We start from the raw sequence: 13,717 nt of genomic DNA on the forward strand, positions 1-13,717 counted from the left end.
TTTTATGATGCTAAATATGAATTTCTGTTTAGAAAAATCTCAGCATTACGACCACCAGGTGACAATAATTACACGAATGTGTGTGTAGTCAACTGTACATAAAACCCCGAGGAGAATTCCGTATCATATAAAATTCTCTAATTCAGGTCGATGTATAAATTATATGTAATTTCGTCCTAAAGAAGCAATTGCTGCTGAAACATTTTATTATTTACTCACTGCGTATTTTGAAGCACTATTGACATCGGCTATAGTTGAAGAGCCAGTAACATAGAATCTAGAGTTAATAGCAGCTGGTGAATTGGAACAAGTGGACTATTTCTGTTTGTAGGATATTCAAATCTGACTTCAATTTCTTGCCACGTTGAGATCGCACATTTCCTCAATATTAAATGGATAATAGCTCAGCATCGAAATAAGCGTCAGTATGATAATCAGTTGACTTATAAAGATTATCTTCCCTATATCAATATTCCAAAATATCTTTTAAATTATATATTACCAGTCTTATGGCCAGTTTCACAAAACTTCATTAAGATTTTAATGATTCATTAATTTATTTACTGGTTCATTAAATCATTTTTATATCTCACCAAGCATCATTAGCCTAACGAACCAGTAAAACTATCATTATATTTAGTGATAGAAATTTCCGTCTTTAAATTTTTAATTATTCATTAGTTGCGATATAAAATGGCGGAACGTTTCGACGCAGAATTGTTATATCTGGAACTGCTCGAAAATTAAGAGTCAAATGGAGATAATGTTAACCATTTAAAAACCGATCATTTTGAAAATTTGAATGACACAAAAATTCACAAAAGATACCGCGTCACGAAGATCGTGGTACCGGTACTCAAAATTTTAGAAGAAACTGATCATAGGATAGAATATCATAAAAACGGCTGAGACAAAGCTGAAACTAGTCAACTAGGTAACATACAACTGAGTTTTATTTTAAGACATGAAAGTGATTATAAAACTACATACCGGTACCTAAGAAATATTAGTAAATTAATACATAATGTGCATTCAAACATAACAAAACTTAATTGGTATATTAACTTTCATTTATTAGAATTATATTATAGCTAGCGATAAGATATGTTTGCACTGGCTTTAAAACAGAAGCGAAAGAGCTGGATTCTTGGAATTTATAATCGTTTTCTTTCCGATGGAAATTAAATTTTCCAGCAGGATAATCACCCCGCGCACACCGCCATAAATGTTCAAAGACGGTTCACGGAAAAGCATGAAAAAAGAGGAGGATTGACAAATATCGAGACATCCCACCTCAAAATCCAGATCAGTTCTGGGATCAAGTTCTGGATACCTGGGAAGATTTCGCTAAGGACCAGAACTATTTCCGCGATCTGGTGGACTCAATGCCCTGAAAATGCCAGGCAGTGATAGACGCCGGTGGCATGTGGACAATGTATTAGATCCACATGTGTATTTCTTTTATTTTTATTTAATTTGTTTGCTTATCTTAGTTTTATTTCGGGAAGAAAATTGATCTCCCAAGAGTTTTTTAAATTCTCCTAGTGGAGCCAGAGTTGCGAAATAATTCATTCCACTACACAAAATTAAAAAAATGAAGAAAGGTAACATGTATAAAAATTAGTTACGTTAATAAAAAAATTGTTACCGTCGAGAATCGAACACGGGCCCCTAGGATAGCAAGCCAACACACTACTGACTGCTCCACCAGAGAGTCATGACGTAGTTAGCGCGTTGAGGCACATATAGCTGCTCAGCTTGAAGCCTACGGAGACAGCGCACATATAAACGTATTCGTATAAATATTTTAATGTTCATGTACTAGTTAATGTTTCATTTGGACTGATTTACTGAAGCTTGGTGAAACCGGTCCTTACTCTAAACATTCCTCAAAGAGAAACATAACATGTTATTTTCACAACTTTTGTCTGAACAGCTGTGGTGTTATCCGCCATGTTTAACTGAATGTTAAATGAGTTAACGGCCTGAAATCCTACATTTAAAGTTAACAAACGGTTAAGAATCTGTTAAGCCAAACTGATGTTGAACAAATGGAAAAACTGTATTTAACAAACTGTTGAAGGTTTAACAGTCGTTAAGTGTTCTAACGATACTTGGACAAACCGGCCATTAATGTTACAAAGTTAGGCGCGACTGCTTAAGGGTTACAATAACTTCTCATACACACCTCGATACATGCATTACAATGGCGTAAGATACTTTACCGCGGCTATTAATTAAATATCAGCAGTTATACCTTGTAGAAAGCTGGGATTCTAACGAACAATACCTTCTGCGTCTAATGAGTTTCGTAAACCTATAAATTAAAATGTTTTTTCGACACTACCACCCAACTTCTTTGGTTGAATAGTACATTAATATGACATCGAAGTACGGATTATCAGAGAAAATGTCCAATTTCAATTCGTCCACATTGAAATGAAGTCCAGATGATGGTAACGTCCTTGTCTCTAAAAGGTCCAATACACGAAATGTCCACTTCCTAAAAGGTCCAATACACAAAATATCCACTTCCAAGAAGGTCCAATACACAAAATGTCCACTTTCCAAAAGGTCAAACGAAGTGAAAAGTCCTTTTCTCATAATGTCCACAGAAATAAGCCCCATTAATTCAAAACTCCCAATTTCTAAAGTTCAAACATAAACTGTCCAGTGACAGTGGGAAATGTGCCAAAACAAGAAATTATTCTTAACCAGTAAATAAGGAAGAATCAAAAGCAGATTTGAATTTGTAACACACCTTGCATTGCAGACTTTTCTGTTATAACACCTCCAATATTTTGACGTTCTATTTCGGATCTCTGAATGATAGTGGTAGCCTATAAATCTTGTCTGTACAGCAACATAGGCTTATTTTTTTTGTGTCAGTATTATTTCTGCCATGTTCAATTTTTCCGAAATTTTTTTAGAGCTCACTTCATGAGGATTTTGAAATTACAGTACAGTTACCTGGTAACATCACAATGAAAACTTAGAATTGTCCAGATTAAAAATCAATGAATTCTCCGCTGGACTTTGTCAGCTTAGCCTATACCTTATTTCTATTGGACTATATTTCTACAGAATCTTTTTTTATATTGGGCCATAACTTAACTGTGCAATATAAGTATTGGACCATTTCGTACTTTGGACTAATTTCTTCTGGACTTTATATCATGGACATTTTGTTGTCTGGACAATTTCTGTTGAACCTTTCAGCTCATTGGACTATTTTCATTGGACCTTATCTCTGTTAATGCGCAGAACAGTTTTATGTAACAAATACTTATTTTAGAATCCTTTCAAAACTTCTTCTAAGCAAATGTTCTGTTATTTGTCAATTTTGTTTGCTTTATAATAATACTTCAATTCATAAGAATCCATTACATACATCCATTCGTATCTCACAAATATGATCATGAACAGTAACCACAAATGAAGAAGAGATACTCAGTATCCAAGTATAAATGCAATGGTAAAAAGAGTGCGAATAATTTTCATTAATTAAGCACTCTAGAAAAAAATTGGAGGAATCCACGAGAAACAAAGTCATGATAAATGACTTTCAGAGTTGAAACGCGAGGCCCTCTATGAAGAGCAATCAATAAAACAAAACCACTCTTCGTGTACACATGATCTAATATATCCTACAGCTTTCAAACTAATTGATGTAAATGTAATTCTTTATTTTAACTCCCTTTTTAACTACACAAGCTATTCAGAACGCCGAGATAAAGGTTCATAGACAATTATAATTAACCAATGGAGAAACAGCAATGACAGAGAAAAATGAATTACACCAGGAAAACCTGCTCCAAAGCCGCTTTATCCGCTACAACATTCATAGAATCTTTCAGATCGTACCGCGATTCTTAAGGTCAGTATTCATCAGTTCATTTAACTCAAAAATCGCATCGACAAAAACGGAATAACTGAAGTGAGGTCAGCCAGCGTTGAATTTGTGATAATGGAATGGCATTTTCGCAAGATGAGTCAGGATTCAACATGATAATAAACAACCAAACTTCGTCCCTGCTTTTCTATGAATTTGGGTTGCAACATTATCTTGTTACCTAATTTAATTTTATCTTCCATGTTATTATGCATTTCCAGTTTCAGAGTGAGCGTCTTCTTGAAAGGGAAATATCATACGACAGCTTGTCCTTTAATAACATCCAGAGTGTTCTGGTAAATGCTATCAGCATGTATTACAAGCGACTATCGAAGAAACAGTTTGTACATTTCCCCTGGATCGACCGTGGACGGTTTTGTATAGTGTAGTATGAACACATAACACAGGCTCAAGGGACGCCAAGATTAGAGCATTACTATATAGCTAACTTCCATTCAATAAAGTAATAAAGTTCAGCTTATTTCGTGGCAATTCAGTAGAAGAAAGTAACGTAATATGGAGTGGTGCTTCATGTGGAGTACCGGTACCTTAGAATCAGAGCTGTTCGGCGCTGATATAATCTGAAACTTAACAAACCACAAGGGCAATTCTTATGTAAGAAGCCGTCTCAGTGAGCCGAAGAAAGATGATGGCACCTGAAAGACTTTTGTTTTTGTTGCTAGTGTGTATATATACATATAAGAAATAAATTTTTGTTTTTAACAAATCTATGCTCAAGTCGTACTATGAAAAGCACGTTGTCTGACAGTACTCTGCTCTTGACTCTGCTGGAAACCTTACTAATTCAGTTGAGCGCAACAGAAAATGTTACCTGAACTGAATATATCAGTTGAGCGCGGCGGTCAGTTTTGGGATGCACTAGTTGAGCGCGGCGCAGCGGTCAGTTTAACACGAGCCGCAGCAATTTCCCTTCCAATTTTGTAGAGACTTAGGACTCTCGTAAAAATGCTCGTACCGATAAATTGGTACTTGTCAGAATTAAAAAAATGCTCGTACCGATAACTTAGCACTTGTCAGAGTTTAAAGTATTTTTTCCTGTGCCAGTAATGGATTGTTTATTATCTACGTCACTTTCTTGGATAAGGCCACTCTCTGTAAGAAAACAATTCTAGTAATATTTCCGCGTCTATACCTACAAAGTAATTCTTCTAATATACTGTTTCCTCCTTTTTATTTGTAGGATTGGCTCCAATAGTATTCCCGTTGTCATGCATTTTAATATATGTGCTAGTTTGTGTCTCAATAATGACTTGAAGAAACAAACATAGCTATATGAGGATGCGCAGCATTAAAATTCAGAGAGGACGCTTTGTGGAACGCCTCACATGCATTATTAGTTCTGTCTGATGTAACAGTATCGGAAGCACATATTTCAGGGGGAAATAACGAATCCGGTTCTATGAAATTTGATACCAAATAATTAGCAAAGGCTGTGATACTTTCATTAACAGGTCGGTTGCTAACCAAAGTGGTAACCGTTAAAAGAAATACGAGGAGAGGTGAAACAAAAACAAGAGGCCAGTGTCCAGTGTTACCATACATCAAAACAAAAGTTCTCTACGATCAGCGTGTTACCGTTACCATATATTAAAACAAAAATTCTCTACGATCAGCGTTGCCATACACTGCATACAAATATTCTCATGCGCTACGTGCCACCTCTAAGCCTAGGGAAAACCGCCTACCGTGCTCAACTGATGTATACCTAAAACTGACCCCGCGCTCAATTGATGCATTTTTAATCCTTTCGGGCTCAATTGATGTACACCCACTAATTCAACATTACCAGTTTCCTATTATGGAACAAAGTGGAGGGCCTAATATGGGGTACCAAATATTATGGAATATATATTATTACTAACAGAGAGAGGAAAAGAAGATTGAGGATTGGAACGTAGAATGTGAGGACTCTTCTGCAAGCAAGTTGGAAAACTTGAAGGAAGAAATGAGAAGAAACAGAGTGGATGTGATGGGAATATCAGAAATGAGGTGGGAAAATAGTGGTGAGTTGGTGAGTGATGAATTTAGGTTGTTTTATTCAAATAGTAAATGCAAAGGGAGTCATGGCGTTTGTGTATTATTGGGACCACATGTGAAAGATAAAGTGATGTCAGTGCGTTATGTAGATGACCGGATGAAAACGGTGAGAATGCTAAGGAAGAAAATTGACTTAGTGATAGTGCAAATTTACATGCCACATAGTGGGTTAGCAAATGAAGAAGTGGAAGAAAGCTATGACAAGACAGAAGAGATAATTGTGAAGAAGAAGGGAGCATGGGTAATTCTTATGGGCGACTGGAACGCAGTTGTAGGAGAAGGACAAGATGGAAGAGGAGTTGAAAATATAGGTAGGGAAAACAAATGATAAAGGAAAATTTAAGGTGAATATCTGTAAAAAGGAATGCAATGATTGTTAGAAATATTGTACATTATTCTAACAACATAAACGAAGAAGATACACATGGATATGTCCAAGGGACGAAAACAAATATCAGATAGACTACATACCGATACAATAAAGATTCCGAAATTGGTTAAAAGTACAAAAGCGTTACCAGGGACGAATATTAACTTAGATCATGCTTTGCTTTTAGGCGAAGTAGATATTAGTCTGAAGAAGACAAGAGAAAGACAGGTGACGAAGAAATTAAACATGGAAAAACTGAAAAACGAAGACGAAAGAAGAACATTTGAAGCAAATTTTCAAGAGAAAGCCGCTACATTGGAAACCACACCTGAGAATAGTAATGATTAATGGACTCATTTAAAAAGCTGCATAGGCCTACATATAACAGAAGAAGAAACAACAGGATACAGAGAAGATGTGAAAATGAAGAAACTTTGGGTCACACAGAAAATCTTAGAGAAGATTGAGGAAAGGAGAAAATGGAAAAAAACGTCAACACAGAATAAGGTAGAAGAAACTACAGGAAACTAAACAACGAACTAAGAAGAGAAACTGACAAGGCGAAGGAAGACTGGATGAAAGAGGAATGTAAATAATTAGAGGATCTAGAGTGAAAAGAACGCTATGATTTAATGTACCGCGAAGTAAAATGTTTGGACTTCAGAAATAAGAACAGGAAATCCATGTGGTTGATAGAAGACGAAATCGGAAATGAAATAACAAACAAGGAATACTGAACAGACGGACGAAATATGTAGAAGAGTTATATGGGACAGGGAATCGTCCAGATGAGTTAGCCACAGAAGATGAAATTAAGAGACGAGAATGGGTTTTCTATGTTAAGGAAGAAGTTGAATTACCGCTTAGGGAAGTGAAGAATGGGAAAGCAACAGGAGTTGATAGAATCCCCATTGAGTTGGTGAAGTGCTTGGGTGAAGACAAGAAAGAAATTCTATTATTATGCAACGAACATATGAGAAAGGCGAATGACCAGAAGTTTTTACGGAGACAGTGTTGCTGCCAATACCGAAGAAAATTAATGCCAAGAAATGTAACGAGTTCAGGACTATCAGCCCAATATCGCAATCGGCGAAGGGAAAGCGAATTTTCGCGAAAATTAGCTGTCTCTGCGAAAAATCTTAATCTCTGCGATAAAAACTACAAAAAGGGAGTTCTTTTTGGATTGTTTTGAAGAAATGCGGTATATTAGTTTTAAAGATGACAGATTTTAAAGAATAGGGAGGCAAAATGTTCGGGAATTCCATTATTCTAATGCCCCACACTGTCTATACGACCCTTGATTATTGGATATGTGTTTAAAATTAAGTAACAATAAGGATGATTTAGAAAGGTACACATGTATAAAATTACTGCTAATTAAGGTTGTGTATAACACTACATGATGAACAAAAAAACAGGAAAAGTTAAAAATTACCGTCAGATTTTTAGCATAAATACGATATTTCATTTATTTTTCACGAATAATTTGAACATTTTTCACTAAATAAACTTGGCCTTGGCTATGTCTTATCTTATAACAAATACAGTGACTTCTTACTTACCTTCAAAATTTTCTGCCGAAGTCATGGAATGCGTTAAAACACATGAGAATCTGAAACAAAATAAGAGTGATGTGTTAAGAAATCAAAAGTAATAAACATTTTTATAGTGCTGTTTTATTCAGTTATTTATGGACGCGGTACCAACTCCTAGGCAGTTTCTAACCAATGGAACTGGTGCGCTGAATCCGAGAATTCGTCACGGAATTCCTCACATTCGCCTTACAGTTGGAAAAACTAGAAAGAAGCCCAAACAAGTAATCAGTCCAAACGAGAATTGAGCGTAGCTCCGGATCAGCAGGTAAACGTGTCTATCGCCTCTGTGACGCCGGTAGCTATACTGATCTCAATCACATTTCATTCATAACCGTGAACTATGAATATCTTCATTAAACTTTTTAAAAATTGACGATCTATTAATTTATGAAATGAACGTAAAGGACAAACTCAAAATTCAAAGTTAGGCTCAAAAAACAATTACTACGCTGAATGTGTTGTTTTATTAATACAATCGAAAGGTAAAATGGAAAAATGCAACAATTTTAATCACACCATAATGAGCTGCAGAGCTTAATTGCAATTGGATCAGTTCCGAATCCAATTCAAATGTACATCTGATTTGTTCATCTCTTGTTAGAAAGGGTCAGTCGATTATGTTTCATAGTTGCAGTTTAATGCAAGCTGTAATACTCAAATTTATAGTGTTCATTGTAGTTTCTACTCTTAGATTTTGGTGTAGGCGTGCAACTCTTCAACCGAAAGATCTCTTCGCGTGTTCATTTTTCTTATCGTCTACAAATTCATAACCTTTCATATTGGTGACAATAACATCATTCCGGATATCTGAATTTTTATGTAGAATTATAATATACTTCAAGTAACATTACATCAATTCTGTATAGAAGAGTTGTGACTAGCATTTTATTATTGAATTTTTTGTGTGTGTGTGTGTGTGTGTGTGTCTTTTTCATGAAAAGATTTCGTCTTATTATAATTAGGGACTGTACTTTGTCCCGCGAGGCTACAAGATTATTTACTGGAGTTTTTAAGTGCATAACGCACGTTCATCTAGTAAGCGAATAACTTAACAGACTGATCGGCTTGACTTTACGAGGGCTGGCCTCTGGACGAGTCCGTTAACTTAGGCACGATTTGGCCCTTTGTGCGACCTTATATGCGATAACTGTCCAAGACCGAGAGGTGGCCTGGATAGCATTCGTGAATCCGACTCTGACAGGTGGCTCATCTTACCTCAGTCCCTGACAGGTCCCGTCCGCATGCGAGTAGCCTGATAAGTCTCCGGGGCCAGGAGCCCTAAGTCCTTCCTACATCGAAACCTCTTCTACCCACAAGACTTCACCCCACTATTGCAGATTATAGATGAATTGGGGAGAGATGGAGAGTGTTTGTGGAATGATAGAGGGGAAACGAGAGTACCCTGAGAAAAACCTACTGCAACGTCTACTTTGCCCACCACATATTCCATCAGACCTACCTGGGGATCGAACTCGGGCCGCCTGGACTTGACTGACTGCACACGCGAATCTTATTTGGTCAAGTTGGGGAGAACAATTTATTTGGTCAAGCTGGGCAGAACAATATATGGACCACTTTAACAATTAGACTAATATTTACAATTTAAATTATTTACAATATGTACAGTCTTAGAAAAGTTTTGTTCCACAGATTCTTTAAAAGTACCAGAAATGAGGCATTGCGCATGATCAGAGGACGAGGACCTGGTTCACAAGAGAACGACTAGTTGAGGTAATAAAATTAATTTTGTTTCGTTGTATATCTCATGCGCACTGCCTCCTCTCTGGGACTTGTAAAGTATCTGTGCGAAAAAACTTTTTTCTAAGACTGTACACTAGAAAAAAGCAATTCTTACTATTTACACTATCATAAAGAATAGCGTTTTCTAGTGTACGTAGTATAAAGGAGTTGTTTCAAAAGCCGACTGCCGAAAAGATTATTTTATTTTTAATAATCAATTTTCTTTCATTATGTCAATCGTTCCTTTGGTACAAATTATCTTATTTAACACTAAATTGTAATAAAATTGTACAGTTCGTTCGTAGCTCGGCCGGACTTGCCGGTCGTTTACGTGTACATTAACTCTGGAGGCAGGCGCGCCAATCTTCACCCAGTCCAAGGCCGCGGAACGGTCCGGCCGAGCTACGAACGCACTGTATAAAGGCCCATTCACAATGAAAATTAAACATAACCGTAACATAAACACAGAAGTTTGCGCCCAGGCTACCAAATGGGATCATTCACAATGATTCACATAAGCATTGACATAAACATTACCGTAAGACGTTAACATGAAAGTTTGCAAACTCCAAACTTTCATGCTTATGCTTACGTGATTTGCAAACAGAACACAATCATGGAGCGCTGAAGTATACGACAGAATATGAGGAAATGGCGTCGTTGTCATGTTTCCATGGTTACCAAGTATGTTTGCGGTTATGTTTATGTTCCCATCGTGAATGATGGTATGGCTTCTTGATTTTACCGTAACGTTTACATTCTTAAGTTAACGCTTACGTTATGTTTAATTTTCATTGCGAATGAGCCTTAACCCTTCGAATTACATGTAACTAAACACATCTACATTTTGCTCATACTACTGTTATGATTGTTATTATTATTATTATTATTATTATTATTATTATTATTATTATTATTATTATTATTATTATTATTATTATTATACCACTGTTTTCTATATTGTTGTTATTCATACATGCTATGTATTTTTATGTTGGTTGAGTAGAAGAGAAGGCTTTATGGCCTTAACTCTGCCAGCAAAAATAAAAAAATAAAAAAATGAATAAATAATTTAAATTATAGAAACGGTTATTGCAGTATCAGTCCTTACCACTAGAATCCATTGTGAACAGCCTGCGAAGTCTAATTTTGAATCACGAATATATCGTCGACTGAATCACAAACAAGACGCAAGTGCTTCCTGATAGTACCTGTATCACGCGCCAAACATGACTTCATTTAATATCGTTTTTTAAAAGAGCTTCAAGCGTATTCCAAATATACCCACTTAAAAAAAATGTTATGTTTTATTTAACGACGCTCACAACTGCAGAGGTTATATCAGCGTCGTCGGATGTGCCGGAATTTTGTCCCGCAGGAGTTCTTTTACATGCCAGTAAATCTACTGACATGAGCCTAACGCGTTTAAGCACACTTAAATGCCATCGACCTGGCCCGGGATCGAACCCGCAACCTTGGGCATAGAAGGCCAGCGCTATACCAACTTGCCAACCAAATCGACCCCCACTTCAATGTTTTTAATTTTATTCAGTTGGTTCCTCTTAATATTAATGGAAGCTCATATATCTCATTATTTCCTATACATCAAAGTCGTTATTTTGACGCCTTATTCGATAATTTAAAATTGAATTTGAAAGTGGTTATAGTCTGTAAGCCATTCTTTGAACATCACCAGTTTTTCCTACTAAGAGGCTGTCATCTCAGGAAATAATTTTTCCCCAACAACGAGTATTTTGATTCTTAATCTCTGGCCTCAAGAGTTCACTTCTAGTATTATGACGCCAAAACTGTACATCGCCATCGCCGTTTTCTCTAATGCACATACTTAATGTTGTGGTGGTGGTGGTGGTGGTGGTGGTGGTGGTGTTGGTGTTGGTGGTGGTGGTGGTGATGATGATGGTGGTAGTGGTGATCGTAGTAATAGTAGAGTAGCGGTTGCTGTTGTTTATTTAAGGGAAGATACTTGTTGTGGTTTATGAAAAATTAGAAAAAAATTGCCTGAAATCAGATTGCAGTGATTGTAGTGATGGCATTTTTTTTTTTTTTTTGCTGAATAAGAAATTTTGGCTATTGTAGTGACATAGAATGGTTATATCCTATATTGTAAACTATAAATTAATTTTAAAAGTAATTTTTTACATTATTATTACTCTACTGTACAGTGGTGCAATTTATTCATTTTCTTTAGTTCTGATGATAATGAAAGTTCAACATATTGGCATAAAACACTAAAGTAAAACCATATAATATCATTTTAATAATATGCTCATTATTTTTGTGCTAGGGCTCAAATTAATATTCGTCGTTCAAAAAATTACTTTTTTTCGTCTAGGAAAATGAACACAAACCATTATTTTCGACATTTTAGACAGACAGACAGACAGACAGACAGACAGACAGACAGACAGATAGACAGATAGATAGATAGATAGATAGATAGATAGATAGATAGATAGATAGATAGATAGATAGATAGATAGATAGATAGATAGATAGATAGACAGATAGATAGATAGATAGATAGATAGATAGATAGATAGATAGATAGATAGATAGATAGATAGATAGATAGATAGATAGATAGATAGATAGATAGATAGATAGATAGATAGATAGATAGATAGATAGATAGATAGATAGATAGATAGATAGATAGATAGATAGATAGATAGATAGTAAACTGCCCCCCATTGAGGGTAATAATGTGCTCATTATTTTTGTGCTAGGGCTCAAATTAATATTCGTTGTTCAAAAAATTACTTTTTCTCGTCTAGGAAAATGAACACAAACCATTATTTTCCACATTTTAAATAGATACATAGTAAACTGCCCCCCATTGAGGGTAGCCCTTACAGACTCAGTATATCCTCAAAAAAGTATTATACATATGTAAACATAGATATTAAACTTTAAAGAAGGGAAACAAAGAAAAGGGCGTGAAAAATTACAATTGCTATTAATGTGGCACCATGTGATTAATTAGGATTTGACAGGATTTTTTTAATACAATTATCACAATGTCATCCCTCAAAGATGTTGCCAGAGCAAACTGCCGTCGAAATTCTTCGAAAAAAGCTGGTATTGTCCCTCGAGCACCTATGAGCAAGCCGGATACCTCAACGTGAATTAAGGCATATATCAGCTTGAAATAGTTGAATGTAGGCTCATAGATCGACTTCTTAACTGCATCAATGACATTATCATATTATGTCTTAATATGCCCTGAAAATGTCATAATTCATAGTTAAATAATTTAAAAAATGTACCAACGGAATAACATAAAAAATCTTTAAAATTTAAAAATTAATTTCTAGCTTACAATGTAGAAGATAACAACCATTGTAAGTTAATTCAAACGACAAAAGTTACTTTATACTGTATACCACAAAACAATTTCAAAAAAGTATCGTCATTAGAACGAAATTTATGACAACTTGATTTCAGGATTTTTTTTTTTTTTTCTAATTCTTATATACCATATAACAATCATATTTTCTTAACGACTTTTGAACTGCAGAGATAATTCAGCGTCGATATTCAAAGTGGGTGAGAAAAGGGACGACAAAATTTTCCTGGGGCCCTCTATCAGGGACAGAATCCTATAAACAGTATGTCGCAAAATTCAGATATGGGACCCACAGTTTTACTTCTTTTCCATAGGAAGTCATTCTAAGAATCTTATCGCCCTTTAACATCCGTCGTCCGATGGATTTCAACCCGTGAACCACGGATCTAACGGTCAGCATGGTAACCACTAGACCATAGGACGACGGTACCGGGACCATGTAAGATGGATTTGCACTGCACCAATATGGTGATAAGGGAAATAATGCCTATAGAAATTTAAACATTAATCCCGCGGACAAAATGGAAGTACTCAGCTAAAACCTACTCGAAACACAGTTAACCCCAATATAAATTCCACTTGTATTCGTCGGAATCTGAATTCGGTTCTTTGGAGTGACAAGCTAGGCGTTCGACTAGCGATGCGTCCATAGAGTCGTTTGTAACTAAGCTTAGTAATAAAAATTATACCCAGCA

The 13,717-nt window shown here is 35.8% G+C and overlaps 1 long non-coding RNA gene across 2 annotated transcripts in view; it reads right to left on the minus strand.

Annotated features, from left to right (window-relative positions):
- LOC138701012 (uncharacterized) overlaps positions 1 to 13,717 on the minus strand; it is a 731,347-nt gene that overhangs the window by 384,687 nt on the left and 332,943 nt on the right. For both annotated transcript variants that reach the window (XR_011332423.1, XR_011332422.1), the window contains exon 4: positions 7,883 to 7,932. This is a non-coding gene — a long non-coding RNA (uncharacterized lncRNA). The remainder of the gene's footprint in view (positions 1 to 7,882; positions 7,933 to 13,717) is intronic.

This window comes from Periplaneta americana, chromosome 1 (assembly GCF_040183065.1).
Source record: "Periplaneta americana isolate PAMFEO1 chromosome 1, P.americana_PAMFEO1_priV1, whole genome shotgun sequence".
NCBI classification, from domain to species: Eukaryota; Metazoa; Arthropoda; class Insecta; order Blattodea; family Blattidae; genus Periplaneta; species Periplaneta americana.